The 14,424-nt window shown below is 46.3% G+C and overlaps 9 non-coding genes across 9 annotated transcripts; all 9 read right to left on the minus strand.

Moving 5' to 3' along the window:
• Positions 1-1,304: 1,304 nt before the first annotated feature.
• LOC142287584 (U2 spliceosomal RNA) lies at positions 1,305-1,495 on the minus strand. Its single transcript, XR_012748539.1, has one exon. It is a non-coding gene; the product is annotated as a U2 spliceosomal RNA (small nuclear RNA).
• Positions 1,496-2,882: 1,387 nt separating this feature from the next.
• Positions 2,883-3,073, minus strand: LOC142287595 (U2 spliceosomal RNA). Its single transcript, XR_012748550.1, has one exon. It is a non-coding gene; the product is annotated as a U2 spliceosomal RNA (small nuclear RNA).
• Positions 3,074-4,460: 1,387 nt separating this feature from the next.
• Positions 4,461-4,651, minus strand: LOC142287585 (U2 spliceosomal RNA). Its single transcript, XR_012748540.1, has one exon. It is a non-coding gene; the product is annotated as a U2 spliceosomal RNA (small nuclear RNA).
• Positions 4,652-6,038: 1,387 nt separating this feature from the next.
• Positions 6,039-6,229, minus strand: LOC142287586 (U2 spliceosomal RNA). Its single transcript, XR_012748541.1, has one exon. It is a non-coding gene; the product is annotated as a U2 spliceosomal RNA (small nuclear RNA).
• Positions 6,230-7,616: 1,387 nt separating this feature from the next.
• Positions 7,617-7,807, minus strand: LOC142287587 (U2 spliceosomal RNA). Its single transcript, XR_012748542.1, has one exon. It is a non-coding gene; the product is annotated as a U2 spliceosomal RNA (small nuclear RNA).
• A 1,387-nt stretch (positions 7,808-9,194) lies between these two features.
• Positions 9,195-9,385, minus strand: LOC142287588 (U2 spliceosomal RNA). Its single transcript, XR_012748543.1, has one exon. It is a non-coding gene; the product is annotated as a U2 spliceosomal RNA (small nuclear RNA).
• A 1,387-nt stretch (positions 9,386-10,772) lies between these two features.
• Positions 10,773-10,963, minus strand: LOC142287590 (U2 spliceosomal RNA). Its single transcript, XR_012748545.1, has one exon. It is a non-coding gene; the product is annotated as a U2 spliceosomal RNA (small nuclear RNA).
• Positions 10,964-12,350: 1,387 nt separating this feature from the next.
• On the minus strand, positions 12,351-12,541 carry LOC142287591 (U2 spliceosomal RNA). Its single transcript, XR_012748546.1, has one exon. It is a non-coding gene; the product is annotated as a U2 spliceosomal RNA (small nuclear RNA).
• Positions 12,542-13,926: 1,385 nt separating this feature from the next.
• On the minus strand, positions 13,927-14,117 carry LOC142287592 (U2 spliceosomal RNA). The gene has a single exon (XR_012748547.1). It is a non-coding gene; the product is annotated as a U2 spliceosomal RNA (small nuclear RNA).
• Between the last annotated feature and the right edge of the window lie 307 nt (positions 14,118-14,424).

The following is a 14,424-nucleotide window of genomic DNA, read 5'->3' on the forward strand; positions in this document are numbered from 1 at the left end:
CCACGCCTACACAAGACATTTTGTCACCCAAGCCAACCCTTGAAAAGGCTGCTTTGCAGAGCAAAAACAAGAAGAATGGTGCGTTTTGCAGCCGCCGCCCACTGCAATGAATCTGAATAACTCCTCCTTTAGGGCGCAAGCAACTCCCCTCCCCCTTGCAGTCTTTCCAATTCACGATACAAAAAGACGGACAGGACAGGTTGCCTGACTTTCCGTCACTGCCACCCTTTGCCATCCTTACCCGTAGAAAGCCCTTTCATCATCCCCAAACCCTAATCTTTTCCCTTTCCTTCCCAGCCCCCAAACCCTGCCCTCTGTACCTTTCTCACCACCCGCTTCCCTTCTCCTGTCATCCCCCTACCACCCGGGAAAAAAAGAGATTGCCCCCTCCTTCCACTAGCCCACCCTCCCACCCAAAGAACAACTTCTTCTGCGCAGCTTGTTTTCTAGGCAGCAGCGCTATTGTGATGTCATCGGGGGGCATTGTGACAAGCCGCCAGTGTTCCGTCTCTTCATGTTGTGCACAGTTCAAACGGAAAATACATCAACAGGCAGACTACAGAAAAGCTTACTATCAAAGGTTAGAGGGGGGCTTTCTCAGAGGGCTTTTTACAGTTTTTCTATTCCCAATTAGCCGTTTAAGTGTACTTATTGAAAGTAGTAATTCTTTCATAGGCCGCCCTTTCTTAGTATTTGACGTTCCTTATATTGCGGTATGAGGCTTCGCAGTAGGTTGCAAACATTCATCACCCATGACTGTCCCCAATTGAGCTCAGAAGCTCAATGTCTATCATGACCTCTCTTTTAGAATGTCCAAGAGCAAGCAAACTATTCCTCCAGGAGAGGGCGCCAACAGACTACTAAAGAGATCATCATTACTCAAAGAAAACCCCAAAAACCAATGCATGATAGGAATAAACAGGTAACTTTCTTTGGAGTGGAAGCGGAGAGATCGCACCAGATGCCAATTCTAGATCTTATCACACCTGTGGTCACTGCAGCAGCAGGTGAATCCACTTTGTCCAAAAGGGATCTATTCCATTCAATTGCAAATGATCTAGATAAGACAGAGAACTGCAGCACGGGGACATAGCCGAGTTGGTCAGGTTGAGTGGTGATGAGTTTGCTATTTGGATGAATAAAGAAAGTCAAAAGTGTGAAAGATAAAAAACAAAAGGAGGAAGTGTGAAAAGTGAATGGGCCAAATTGAGGTGCATATGAAGACGTATGCTTTCTTCCAATTCATTAAATCGGGCTAATATGAATCAGGTGAATTGAGTTCTGCTTTTGGAAACTGGGTTAAGAAGGGGTGCACCGTTCCTGGAGGTACTGCAATACCAGGTCAATGCGTGGAGTGGACAGAGCAAGCTCTTTTTCCATCTCCCTGTTCTAAAAATCCATTTAATATATGGTCCCCAGATAGGGGACGTATCAGATATTAAACTGATAAGAACAGATACTACACTTGATCTTAGCCAAAAGGCCGAGAAGCGATAACCAGAATTGGTTTGGGCCTCGAGTGGCACCCTGGCCTATGCCGGACACATCTTAGGGAGAGAGAGCGAGAGGGAGACAAACCCACGCCTACACAAGACATTTTGTCACCCAAGCCAACCCTTGAAAAGGCTGCTTTGCAGAGCAAAAACAAGAAGAATGGTGCGTTTTGCAGCCGCCGCCCACTGCAATGAATCTGAATAACTCCTCCTTTAGGGCGCAAGCAACTCCCCTCCCCCTTGCAGTCTTTCCAATTCACGATACAAAAAGACGGACAGGACAGGTTGCCTGACTTTCCGTCACTGCCACCCTTTGCCATCCTTACCCGTAGAAAGCCCTTTCATCATCCCCAAACCCTAATCTTTTCCCTTTCCTTCCCAGCCCCCAAACCCTGCCCTCTGTACCTTTCTCACCACCCGCTTCCCTTCTCCTGTCATCCCCCTACCACCCGGGAAAAAAAGAGATTGCCCCCTCCTTCCACTAGCCCACCCTCCCACCCAAAGAACAACTTCTTCTGCGCAGCTTGTTTTCTAGGCAGCAGCGCTATTGTGATGTCATCGGGGGGCATTGTGACAAGCCGCCAGTGTTCCGTCTCTTCATGTTGTGCACAGTTCAAACGGAAAATACATCAACAGGCAGACTACAGAAAAGCTTACTATCAAAGGTTAGAGGGGGGCTTTCTCAGAGGGCTTTTTACAGTTTTTCTATTCCCAATTAGCCGTTTAAGTGTACTTATTGAAAGTAGTAATTCTTTCATAGGCCGCCCTTTCTTAGTATTTGACGTTCCTTATATTGCGGTATGAGGCTTCGCAGTAGGTTGCAAACATTCATCACCCATGACTGTCCCCAATTGAGCTCAGAAGCTCAATGTCTATCATGACCTCTCTTTTAGAATGTCCAAGAGCAAGCAAACTATTCCTCCAGGAGAGGGCGCCAACAGACTACTAAAGAGATCATCATTACTCAAAGAAAACCCCAAAAACCAATGCATGATAGGAATAAACAGGTAACTTTCTTTGGAGTGGAAGCGGAGAGATCGCACCAGATGCCAATTCTAGATCTTATCACACCTGTGGTCACTGCAGCAGCAGGTGAATCCACTTTGTCCAAAAGGGATCTATTCCATTCAATTGCAAATGATCTAGATAAGACAGAGAACTGCAGCACGGGGACATAGCCGAGTTGGTCAGGTTGAGTGGTGATGAGTTTGCTATTTGGATGAATAAAGAAAGTCAAAAGTGTGAAAGATAAAAAACAAAAGGAGGAAGTGTGAAAAGTGAATGGGCCAAATTGAGGTGCATATGAAGACGTATGCTTTCTTCCAATTCATTAAATCGGGCTAATATGAATCAGGTGAATTGAGTTCTGCTTTTGGAAACTGGGTTAAGAAGGGGTGCACCGTTCCTGGAGGTACTGCAATACCAGGTCAATGCGTGGAGTGGACAGAGCAAGCTCTTTTTCCATCTCCCTGTTCTAAAAATCCATTTAATATATGGTCCCCAGATAGGGGACGTATCAAATATTAAACTGATAAGAACAGATACTACACTTGATCTTAGCCAAAAGGCCGAGAAGCGATAACCAGAATTGGTTTGGGCCTCGAGTGGCACCCTGGCCTATGCCGGACACATCTTAGGGAGAGAGAGCGAGAGGGAGACAAACCCACGCCTACACAAGACATTTTGTCACCCAAGCCAACCCTTGAAAAGGCTGCTTTGCAGAGCAAAAACAAGAAGAATGGTGCGTTTTGCAGCCGCCGCCCACTGCAATGAATCTGAATAACTCCTCCTTTAGGGCGCAAGCAACTCCCCTCCCCCTTGCAGTCTTTCCAATTCACGATACAAAAAGACGGACAGGACAGGTTGCCTGACTTTCCGTCACTGCCACCCTTTGCCATCCTTACCCGTAGAAAGCCCTTTCATCATCCCCAAACCCTAATCTTTTCCCTTTCCTTCCCAGCCCCCAAACCCTGCCCTCTGTACCTTTCTCACCACCCGCTTCCCTTCTCCTGTCATCCCCCTACCACCCGGGAAAAAAAGAGATTGCCCCCTCCTTCCACTAGCCCACCCTCCCACCCAAAGAACAACTTCTTCTGCGCAGCTTGTTTTCTAGGCAGCAGCGCTATTGTGATGTCATCGGGGGGCATTGTGACAAGCCGCCAGTGTTCCGTCTCTTCATGTTGTGCACAGTTCAAACGGAAAATACATCAACAGGCAGACTACAGAAAAGCTTACTATCAAAGGTTAGAGGGGGGCTTTCTCAGAGGGCTTTTTACAGTTTTTCTATTCCCAATTAGCCGTTTAAGTGTACTTATTGAAAGTAGTAATTCTTTCATAGGCCGCCCTTTCTTAGTATTTGACGTTCCTTATATTGCGGTATGAGGCTTCGCAGTAGGTTGCAAACATTCATCACCCATGACTGTCCCCAATTGAGCTCAGAAGCTCAATGTCTATCATGACCTCTCTTTTAGAATGTCCAAGAGCAAGCAAACTATTCCTCCAGGAGAGGGCGCCAACAGACTACTAAAGAGATCATCATTACTCAAAGAAAACCCCAAAAACCAATGCATGATAGGAATAAACAGGTAACTTTCTTTGGAGTGGAAGCGGAGAGATCGCACCAGATGCCAATTCTAGATCTTATCACACCTGTGGTCACTGCAGCAGCAGGTGAATCCACTTTGTCCAAAAGGGATCTATTCCATTCAATTGCAAATGATCTAGATAAGACAGAGAACTGCAGCACGGGGACATAGCCGAGTTGGTCAGGTTGAGTGGTGATGAGTTTGCTATTTGGATGAATAAAGAAAGTCAAAAGTGTGAAAGATAAAAAACAAAAGGAGGAAGTGTGAAAAGTGAATGGGCCAAATTGAGGTGCATATGAAGACGTATGCTTTCTTCCAATTCATTAAATCGGGCTAATATGAATCAGGTGAATTGAGTTCTGCTTTTGGAAACTGGGTTAAGAAGGGGTGCACCGTTCCTGGAGGTACTGCAATACCAGGTCAATGCGTGGAGTGGACAGAGCAAGCTCTTTTTCCATCTCCCTGTTCTAAAAATCCATTTAATATATGGTCCCCAGATAGGGGACGTATCAGATATTAAACTGATAAGAACAGATACTACACTTGATCTTAGCCAAAAGGCCGAGAAGCGATAACCAGAATTGGTTTGGGCCTCGAGTGGCACCCTGGCCTATGCCGGACACATCTTAGGGAGAGAGAGCGAGAGGGAGACAAACCCACGCCTACACAAGACATTTTGTCACCCAAGCCAACCCTTGAAAAGGCTGCTTTGCAGAGCAAAAACAAGAAGAATGGTGCGTTTTGCAGCCGCCGCCCACTGCAATGAATCTGAATAACTCCTCCTTTAGGGCGCAAGCAACTCCCCTCCCCCTTGCAGTCTTTCCAATTCACGATACAAAAAGACGGACAGGACAGGTTGCCTGACTTTCCGTCACTGCCACCCTTTGCCATCCTTACCCGTAGAAAGCCCTTTCATCATCCCCAAACCCTAATCTTTTCCCTTTCCTTCCCAGCCCCCAAACCCTGCCCTCTGTACCTTTCTCACCACCCGCTTCCCTTCTCCTGTCATCCCCCTACCACCCGGGAAAAAAAGAGATTGCCCCCTCCTTCCACTAGCCCACCCTCCCACCCAAAGAACAACTTCTTCTGCGCAGCTTGTTTTCTAGGCAGCAGCGCTATTGTGATGTCATCGGGGGGCATTGTGACAAGCCGCCAGTGTTCCGTCTCTTCATGTTGTGCACAGTTCAAACGGAAAATACATCAACAGGCAGACTACAGAAAAGCTTACTATCAAAGGTTAGAGGGGGGCTTTCTCAGAGGGCTTTTTACAGTTTTTCTATTCCCAATTAGCCGTTTAAGTGTACTTATTGAAAGTAGTAATTCTTTCATAGGCCGCCCTTTCTTAGTATTTGACGTTCCTTATATTGCGGTATGAGGCTTCGCAGTAGGTTGCAAACATTCATCACCCATGACTGTCCCCAATTGAGCTCAGAAGCTCAATGTCTATCATGACCTCTCTTTTAGAATGTCCAAGAGCAAGCAAACTATTCCTCCAGGAGAGGGCGCCAACAGACTACTAAAGAGATCATCATTACTCAAAGAAAACCCCAAAAACCAATGCATGATAGGAATAAACAGGTAACTTTCTTTGGAGTGGAAGCGGAGAGATCGCACCAGATGCCAATTCTAGATCTTATCACACCTGTGGTCACTGCAGCAGCAGGTGAATCCACTTTGTCCAAAAGGGATCTATTCCATTCAATTGCAAATGATCTAGATAAGACAGAGAACTGCAGCACGGGGACATAGCCGAGTTGGTCAGGTTGAGTGGTGATGAGTTTGCTATTTGGATGAATAAAGAAAGTCAAAAGTGTGAAAGATAAAAAACAAAAGGAGGAAGTGTGAAAAGTGAATGGGCCAAATTGAGGTGCATATGAAGACGTATGCTTTCTTCCAATTCATTAAATCGGGCTAATATGAATCAGGTGAATTGAGTTCTGCTTTTGGAAACTGGGTTAAGAAGGGGTGCACCGTTCCTGGAGGTACTGCAATACCAGGTCAATGCGTGGAGTGGACAGAGCAAGCTCTTTTTCCATCTCCCTGTTCTAAAAATCCATTTAATATATGGTCCCCAGATAGGGGACGTATCAGATATTAAACTGATAAGAACAGATACTACACTTGATCTTAGCCAAAAGGCCGAGAAGCGATAACCAGAATTGGTTTGGGCCTCGAGTGGCACCCTGGCCTATGCCGGACACATCTTAGGGAGAGAGAGCGAGAGGGAGACAAACCCACGCCTACACAAGACATTTTGTCACCCAAGCCAACCCTTGAAAAGGCTGCTTTGCAGAGCAAAAACAAGAAGAATGGTGCGTTTTGCAGCCGCCGCCCACTGCAATGAATCTGAATAACTCCTCCTTTAGGGCGCAAGCAACTCCCCTCCCCCTTGCAGTCTTTCCAATTCACGATACAAAAAGACGGACAGGACAGGTTGCCTGACTTTCCGTCACTGCCACCCTTTGCCATCCTTACCCGTAGAAAGCCCTTTCATCATCCCCAAACCCTAATCTTTTCCCTTTCCTTCCCAGCCCCCAAACCCTGCCCTCTGTACCTTTCTCACCACCCGCTTCCCTTCTCCTGTCATCCCCCTACCACCCGGGAAAAAAAGAGATTGCCCCCTCCTTCCACTAGCCCACCCTCCCACCCAAAGAACAACTTCTTCTGCGCAGCTTGTTTTCTAGGCAGCAGCGCTATTGTGATGTCATCGGGGGGCATTGTGACAAGCCGCCAGTGTTCCGTCTCTTCATGTTGTGCACAGTTCAAACGGAAAATACATCAACAGGCAGACTACAGAAAAGCTTACTATCAAAGGTTAGAGGGGGGCTTTCTCAGAGGGCTTTTTACAGTTTTTCTATTCCCAATTAGCCGTTTAAGTGTACTTATTGAAAGTAGTAATTCTTTCATAGGCCGCCCTTTCTTAGTATTTGACGTTCCTTATATTGCGGTATGAGGCTTCGCAGTAGGTTGCAAACATTCATCACCCATGACTGTCCCCAATTGAGCTCAGAAGCTCAATGTCTATCATGACCTCTCTTTTAGAATGTCCAAGAGCAAGCAAACTATTCCTCCAGGAGAGGGCGCCAACAGACTACTAAAGAGATCATCATTACTCAAAGAAAACCCCAAAAACCAATGCATGATAGGAATAAACAGGTAACTTTCTTTGGAGTGGAAGCGGAGAGATCGCACCAGATGCCAATTCTAGATCTTATCACACCTGTGGTCACTGCAGCAGCAGGTGAATCCACTTTGTCCAAAAGGGATCTATTCCATTCAATTGCAAATGATCTAGATAAGACAGAGAACTGCAGCACGGGGACATAGCCGAGTTGGTCAGGTTGAGTGGTGATGAGTTTGCTATTTGGATGAATAAAGAAAGTCAAAAGTGTGAAAGTTAAAAAACAAAAGGAGGAAGTGTGAAAAGTGAATGGGCCAAATTGAGGTGCATATGAAGACGTATGCTTTCTTCCAATTCATTAAATCGGGCTAATATGAATCAGGTGAATTGAGTTCTGCTTTTGGAAACTGGGTTAAGAAGGGGTGCACCGTTCCTGGAGGTACTGCAATACCAGGTCAATGCGTGGAGTGGACAGAGCAAGCTCTTTTTCCATCTCCCTGTTCTAAAAATCCATTTAATATATGGTCCCCAGATAGGGGACGTATCAGATATTAAACTGATAAGAACAGATACTACACTTGATCTTAGCCAAAAGGCCGAGAAGCGATAACCAGAATTGGTTTGGGCCTCGAGTGGCACCCTGGCCTATGCCGGACACATCTTAGGGAGAGAGAGCGAGAGGGAGACAAACCCACGCCTACACAAGACATTTTGTCACCCAAGCCAACCCTTGAAAAGGCTGCTTTGCAGAGCAAAAACAAGAAGAATGGTGCGTTTTGCAGCCGCCGCCCACTGCAATGAATCTGAATAACTCCTCCTTTAGGGCGCAAGCAACTCCCCTCCCCCTTGCAGTCTTTCCAATTCACGATACAAAAAGACGGACAGGACAGGTTGCCTGACTTTCCGTCACTGCCACCCTTTGCCATCCTTACCCGTAGAAAGCCCTTTCATCATCCCCAAACCCTAATCTTTTCCCTTTCCTTCCCAGCCCCCAAACCCTGCCCTCTGTACCTTTCTCACCACCCGCTTCCCTTCTCCTGTCATCCCCCTACCACCCGGGAAAAAAAGAGATTGCCCCCTCCTTCCACTAGCCCACCCTCCCACCCAAAGAACAACTTCTTCTGCGCAGCTTGTTTTCTAGGCAGCAGCGCTATTGTGATGTCATCGGGGGGCATTGTGACAAGCCGCCAGTGTTCCGTCTCTTCATGTTGTGCACAGTTCAAACGGAAAATACATCAACAGGCAGACTACAGAAAAGCTTACTATCAAAGGTTAGAGGGGGGCTTTCTCAGAGGGCTTTTTACAGTTTTTCTATTCCCAATTAGCCGTTTAAGTGTACTTATTGAAAGTAGTAATTCTTTCATAGGCCGCCCTTTCTTAGTATTTGACGTTCCTTATATTGCGGTATGAGGCTTCGCAGTAGGTTGCAAACATTCATCACCCATGACTGTCCCCAATTGAGCTCAGAAGCTCAATGTCTATCATGACCTCTCTTTTAGAATGTCCAAGAGCAAGCAAACTATTCCTCCAGGAGAGGGCGCCAACAGACTACTAAAGAGATCATCATTACTCAAAGAAAACCCCAAAAACCAATGCATGATAGGAATAAACAGGTAACTTTCTTTGGAGTGGAAGCGGAGAGATCGCACCAGATGCCAATTCTAGATCTTATCACACCTGTGGTCACTGCAGCAGCAGGTGAATCCACTTTGTCCAAAAGGGATCTATTCCATTCAATTGCAAATGATCTAGATAAGACAGAGAACTGCAGCACGGGGACATAGCCGAGTTGGTCAGGTTGAGTGGTGATGAGTTTGCTATTTGGATGAATAAAGAAAGTCAAAAGTGTGAAAGATAAAAAACAAAAGGAGGAAGTGTGAAAAGTGAATGGGCCAAATTGAGGTGCATATGAAGACGTATGCTTTCTTCCAATTCATTAAATCGGGCTAATATGAATCAGGTGAATTGAGTTCTGCTTTTGGAAACTGGGTTAAGAAGGGGTGCACCGTTCCTGGAGGTACTGCAATACCAGGTCAATGCGTGGAGTGGACAGAGCAAGCTCTTTTTCCATCTCCCTGTTCTAAAAATCCATTTAATATATGGTCCCCAGATAGGGGACGTATCAGATATTAAACTGATAAGAACAGATACTACACTTGATCTTAGCCAAAAGGCCGAGAAGCGATAACCAGAATTGGTTTGGGCCTCGAGTGGCACCCTGGCCTATGCCGGACACATCTTAGGGAGAGAGAGCGAGAGGGAGACAAACCCACGCCTACACAAGACATTTTGTCACCCAAGCCAACCCTTGAAAAGGCTGCTTTGCAGAGCAAAAACAAGAAGAATGGTGCGTTTTGCAGCCGCCGCCCACTGCAATGAATCTGAATAACTCCTCCTTTAGGGCGCAAGCAACTCCCCTCCCCCTTGCAGTCTTTCCAATTCACGATACAAAAAGACGGACAGGACAGGTTGCCTGACTTTCCGTCACTGCCACCCTTTGCCATCCTTACCCGTAGAAAGCCCTTTCATCATCCCCAAACCCTAATCTTTTCCCTTTCCTTCCCAGCCCCCAAACCCTGCCCTCTGTACCTTTCTCACCACCCGCTTCCCTTCTCCTGTCATCCCCCTACCACCCGGGAAAAAAAGAGATTGCCCCCTCCTTCCACTAGCCCACCCTCCCACCCAAAGAACAACTTCTTCTGCGCAGCTTGTTTTCTAGGCAGCAGCGCTATTGTGATGTCATCGGGGGGCATTGTGACAAGCCGCCAGTGTTCCGTCTCTTCATGTTGTGCACAGTTCAAACGGAAAATACATCAACAGGCAGACTACAGAAAAGCTTACTATCAAAGGTTAGAGGGGGGCTTTCTCAGAGGGCTTTTTACAGTTTTTCTATTCCCAATTAGCCGTTTAAGTGTACTTATTGAAAGTAGTAATTCTTTCATAGGCCGCCCTTTCTTAGTATTTGACGTTCCTTATATTGCGGTATGAGGCTTCGCAGTAGGTTGCAAACATTCATCACCCATGACTGTCCCCAATTGAGCTCAGAAGCTCAATGTCTATCATGACCTCTCTTTTAGAATGTCCAAGAGCAAGCAAACTATTCCTCCAGGAGAGGGCGCCAACAGACTACTAAAGAGATCATCATTACTCAAAGAAAACCCCAAAAACCAATGCATGATAGGAATAAACAGGTAACTTTCTTTGGAGTGGAAGCGGAGAGATCGCACCAGATGCCAATTCTAGATCTTATCACACCTGTGGTCACTGCAGCAGCAGGTGAATCCACTTTGTCCAAAAGGGATCTATTCCATTCAATTGCAAATGATCTAGATAAGACAGAGAACTGCAGCACGGGGACATAGCCGAGTTGGTCAGGTTGAGTGGTGATGAGTTTGCTATTTGGATGAATAAAGAAAGTCAAAAGTGTGAAAGATAAAAAACAAAAGGAGGAAGTGTGAAAAGTGAATGGGCCAAATTGAGGTGCATATGAAGACGTATGCTTTCTTCCAATTCATTAAATCGGGCTAATATGAATCAGGTGAATTGAGTTCTGCTTTTGGAAACTGGGTTAAGAAGGGGTGCACCGTTCCTGGAGGTACTGCAATACCAGGTCAATGCGTGGAGTGGACAGAGCAAGCTCTTTTTCCATCTCCCTGTTCTAAAAATCCATTTAATATATGGTCCCCAGATAGGGGACGTATCAGATATTAAACTGATAAGAACAGATACTACACTTGATCTTAGCCAAAAGGCCGAGAAGCGATAACCAGAATTGGTTTGGGCCTCGAGTGGCACCCTGGCCTATGCCGGACACATCTTAGGGAGAGAGAGCGAGAGGGAGACAAACCCACGCCTACACAAGACATTTTGTCACCCAAGCCAACCCTTGAAAAGGCTGCTTTGCAGAGCAAAAACAAGAAGAATGGTGCGTTTTGCAGCCGCCGCCCACTGCAATGAATCTGAATAACTCCTCCTTTAGGGCGCAAGCAACTCCCCTCCCCCTTGCAGTCTTTCCAATTCACGATACAAAAAGACGGACAGGACAGGTTGCCTGACTTTCCGTCACTGCCACCCTTTGCCATCCTTACCCGTAGAAAGCCCTTTCATCATCCCCAAACCCTAATCTTTTCCCTTTCCTTCCCAGCCCCCAAACCCTGCCCTCTGTACCTTTCTCACCACCCGCTTCCCTTCTCCTGTCATCCCCCTACCACCCGGGAAAAAAAGAGATTGCCCCCTCCTTCCACTAGCCCACCCTCCCACCCAAAGAACAACTTCTTCTGCGCAGCTTGTTTTCTAGGCAGCAGCGCTATTGTGATGTCATCGGGGGGCATTGTGACAAGCCGCCAGTGTTCCGTCTCTTCATGTTGTGCACAGTTCAAACGGAAAATACATCAACAGGCAGACTACAGAAAAGCTTACTATCAAAGGTTAGAGGGGGGCTTTCTCAGAGGGCTTTTTACAGTTTTTCTATTCCCAATTAGCCGTTTAAGTGTACTTATTGAAAGTAGTAATTCTTTCATAGGCCGCCCTTTCTTAGTATTTGACGTTCCTTATATTGCGGTATGAGGCTTCGCAGTAGGTTGCAAACATTCATCACCCATGACTGTCCCCAATTGAGCTCAGAAGCTCAATGTCTATCATGACCTCTCTTTTAGAATGTCCAAGAGCAAGCAAACTATTCCTCCAGGAGAGGGCGCCAACAGACTACTAAAGAGATCATCATTACTCAAAGAAAACCCCAAAAACCAATGCATGATAGGAATAAACAGGTAACTTTCTTTGGAGTGGAAGCGGAGAGATCGCACCAGATGCCAATTCTAGATCTTATCACACCTGTGGTCACTGCAGCAGCAGGTGAATCCACTTTGTCCAAAAGGGATCTATTCCATTCAATTGCAAATGATCTAGATAAGACAGAGAACTGCAGCACGGGGACATAGCCGAGTTGGTCAGGTTGAGTGGTGATGAGTTTGCTATTTGGATGAATAAAGAAAGTCAAAAGTGTGAAAGATAAAAAACAAAAGGAGGAAGTGTGAAAAGTGAATGGGCCAAATTGAGGTGCATATGAAGACGTATGCTTTCTTCCAATTCATTAAATCGGGCTAATATGAATCAGGTGAATTGAGTTCTGCTTTTGGAAACTGGGTTAAGAAGGGGTGCACCGTTCCTGGAGGTACTGCAATACCAGGTCAATGCGTGGAGTGGACAGAGCAAGCTCTTTTTCCATCTCCCTGTTCTAAAAATCCATTTAATATATGGTCCCCAGATAGGGGACGTATCAGATATTAAACTGATAAGAACAGATACTACACTTGATCTTAGCCAAAAGGCCGAGAAGCGATAACCAGAATTGGTTTGGGCCTCGAGTGGCACCCTGGCCTATGCCGGACACATCTTAGGGAGAGAGAGCGAGAGGGAGACAAACCCACGCCTACACAAGACATTTTGTCACCCAAGCCAACCCTTGAAAAGGCTGCTTTGCAGAGCAAAAACAAGAAGAATGGTGCGTTTTGCAGCCGCCGCCCACTGCAATGAATCTGAATAACTCCTCCTTTAGGGCGCAAGCAACTCCCCTCCCCCTTGCAGTCTTTCCAATTCACGATACAAAAAGACGGACAGGACAGGTTGCCTGACTTTCCGTCACTGCCACCCTTTGCCATCCTTACCCGTAGAAAGCCCTTTCATCATCCCAAACCCTAATCTTTTCCCTTTCCTTCCCAGCCCCCAAACCTGCCCTCTGTACCTTTCTCACCACCCGCTTCCCTTCTCCTGTCATCCCCCTACCACCCGGGAAAAAAAGAGATTGCCCCCTCCTTCCACTAGCCCACCCTCCCACCCAAAGAACAACTTCTTCTGCGCAGCTTGTTTTCTAGGCAGCAGCGCTATTGTGATGTCATCGGGGGGCATTGTGACAAGCCGCCAGTGTTCCGTCTCTTCATGTTGTGCACAGTTCAAACGGAAAATACATCAACAGGCAGACTACAGAAAAGCTTACTATCAAAGGTTAGAGGGGGGCTTTCTCAGAGGGCTTTTTACAGTTTTTCTATTCCCAATTAGCCGTTTAAGTGTACTTATTGAAAGTAGTAATTCTTTCATAGGCCGCCCTTTCTTAGTATTTGACGTTCCTTATATTGCGGTATGAGGCTTCGCAGTAGGTTGCAAACATTCATCACCCATGACTGTCCCCAATTGAGCTCAGAAGCTCAATGTCTATCATGACCTCTCTTTTAGAATGTCCAAGAGCAAGCAAACTATTCCTCCAGGAGAGGGCGCCAACAGACTACTAAAGAGATCATCATTACTCAAAGAAAACCCCAAAAACCAATGCATGATAGGAATAAACAGGTAACTTTCTTTGGAGTGGAAGCGGAGAGATCGCACCAGATGCCAATTCTAGATCTTATCACACCTGTGGTCACTGCAGCAGCAGGTGAATCCACTTTGTCCAAAAGGGATCTATTCCATTCAATTGCAAATGATCTAGATAAGACAGAGAACTGCAGCACGGGGACATAGCCGAGTTGGTCAGGTTGAGTGGTGATGAGTTTGCTATTTGGATGAATAAAGAAAGTCAAAAGTGTGAAAGATAAAAAACAAAAGGAGGAAGTGTGAAAAGTGAATGGGCCAAATTGAGGTGCATATGAAGACGTATGCTTTCTTCCAATTCATTAAATCGGGCTAATATGAATCAGGTGAATTGAGTTCTGCTTTTGGAAACTGGGTTAAGAAGGGGTGCACCGTTCCTGGAGGTACTGCAATACCAGGTCAATGCGTGGAGTGGACAGAGCAAGCTCTTTTTCCATCTCCCTGTTCTAAAAATCCATTTAATATATGGTCCCCAGATAGGGGACGTATCAGATATTAAACTGATAAGAACAGATACTACACTTGATCTTAGCCAAAAGGCCGAGAAGCGATAACCAGAATTGGTTTGGGCCTCGAGTGGCACCCTGGCCTATGCCGGACACATCTTAGGGAGAGAGAGCGAGAGGGAGACAAACCCACGCCTACACAAGACATTTTGTCACCCAAGCCAACCCTTGAAAAGGCTGCTTTGCAGAGCAAAAACAAGAAGAATGGTGCGTTTTGCAGCCGCCGCCCACTGCAATGAATCTGAATAACTCCTCCTTTAGGGCGCAAGCAACTCCCCTCCCCCTTGCAGTCTTTCCAATTCACGATACAAAAAGACGGACAGGACAGGTTGCCTGACTTTCCGTCACTGCCA

This window comes from Anomaloglossus baeobatrachus, unplaced genomic scaffold (genome assembly GCF_048569485.1).
Source record: "Anomaloglossus baeobatrachus isolate aAnoBae1 unplaced genomic scaffold, aAnoBae1.hap1 Scaffold_739, whole genome shotgun sequence".
In the NCBI taxonomy this organism is placed as follows: Eukaryota; Metazoa; Chordata; class Amphibia; order Anura; family Aromobatidae; genus Anomaloglossus; species Anomaloglossus baeobatrachus.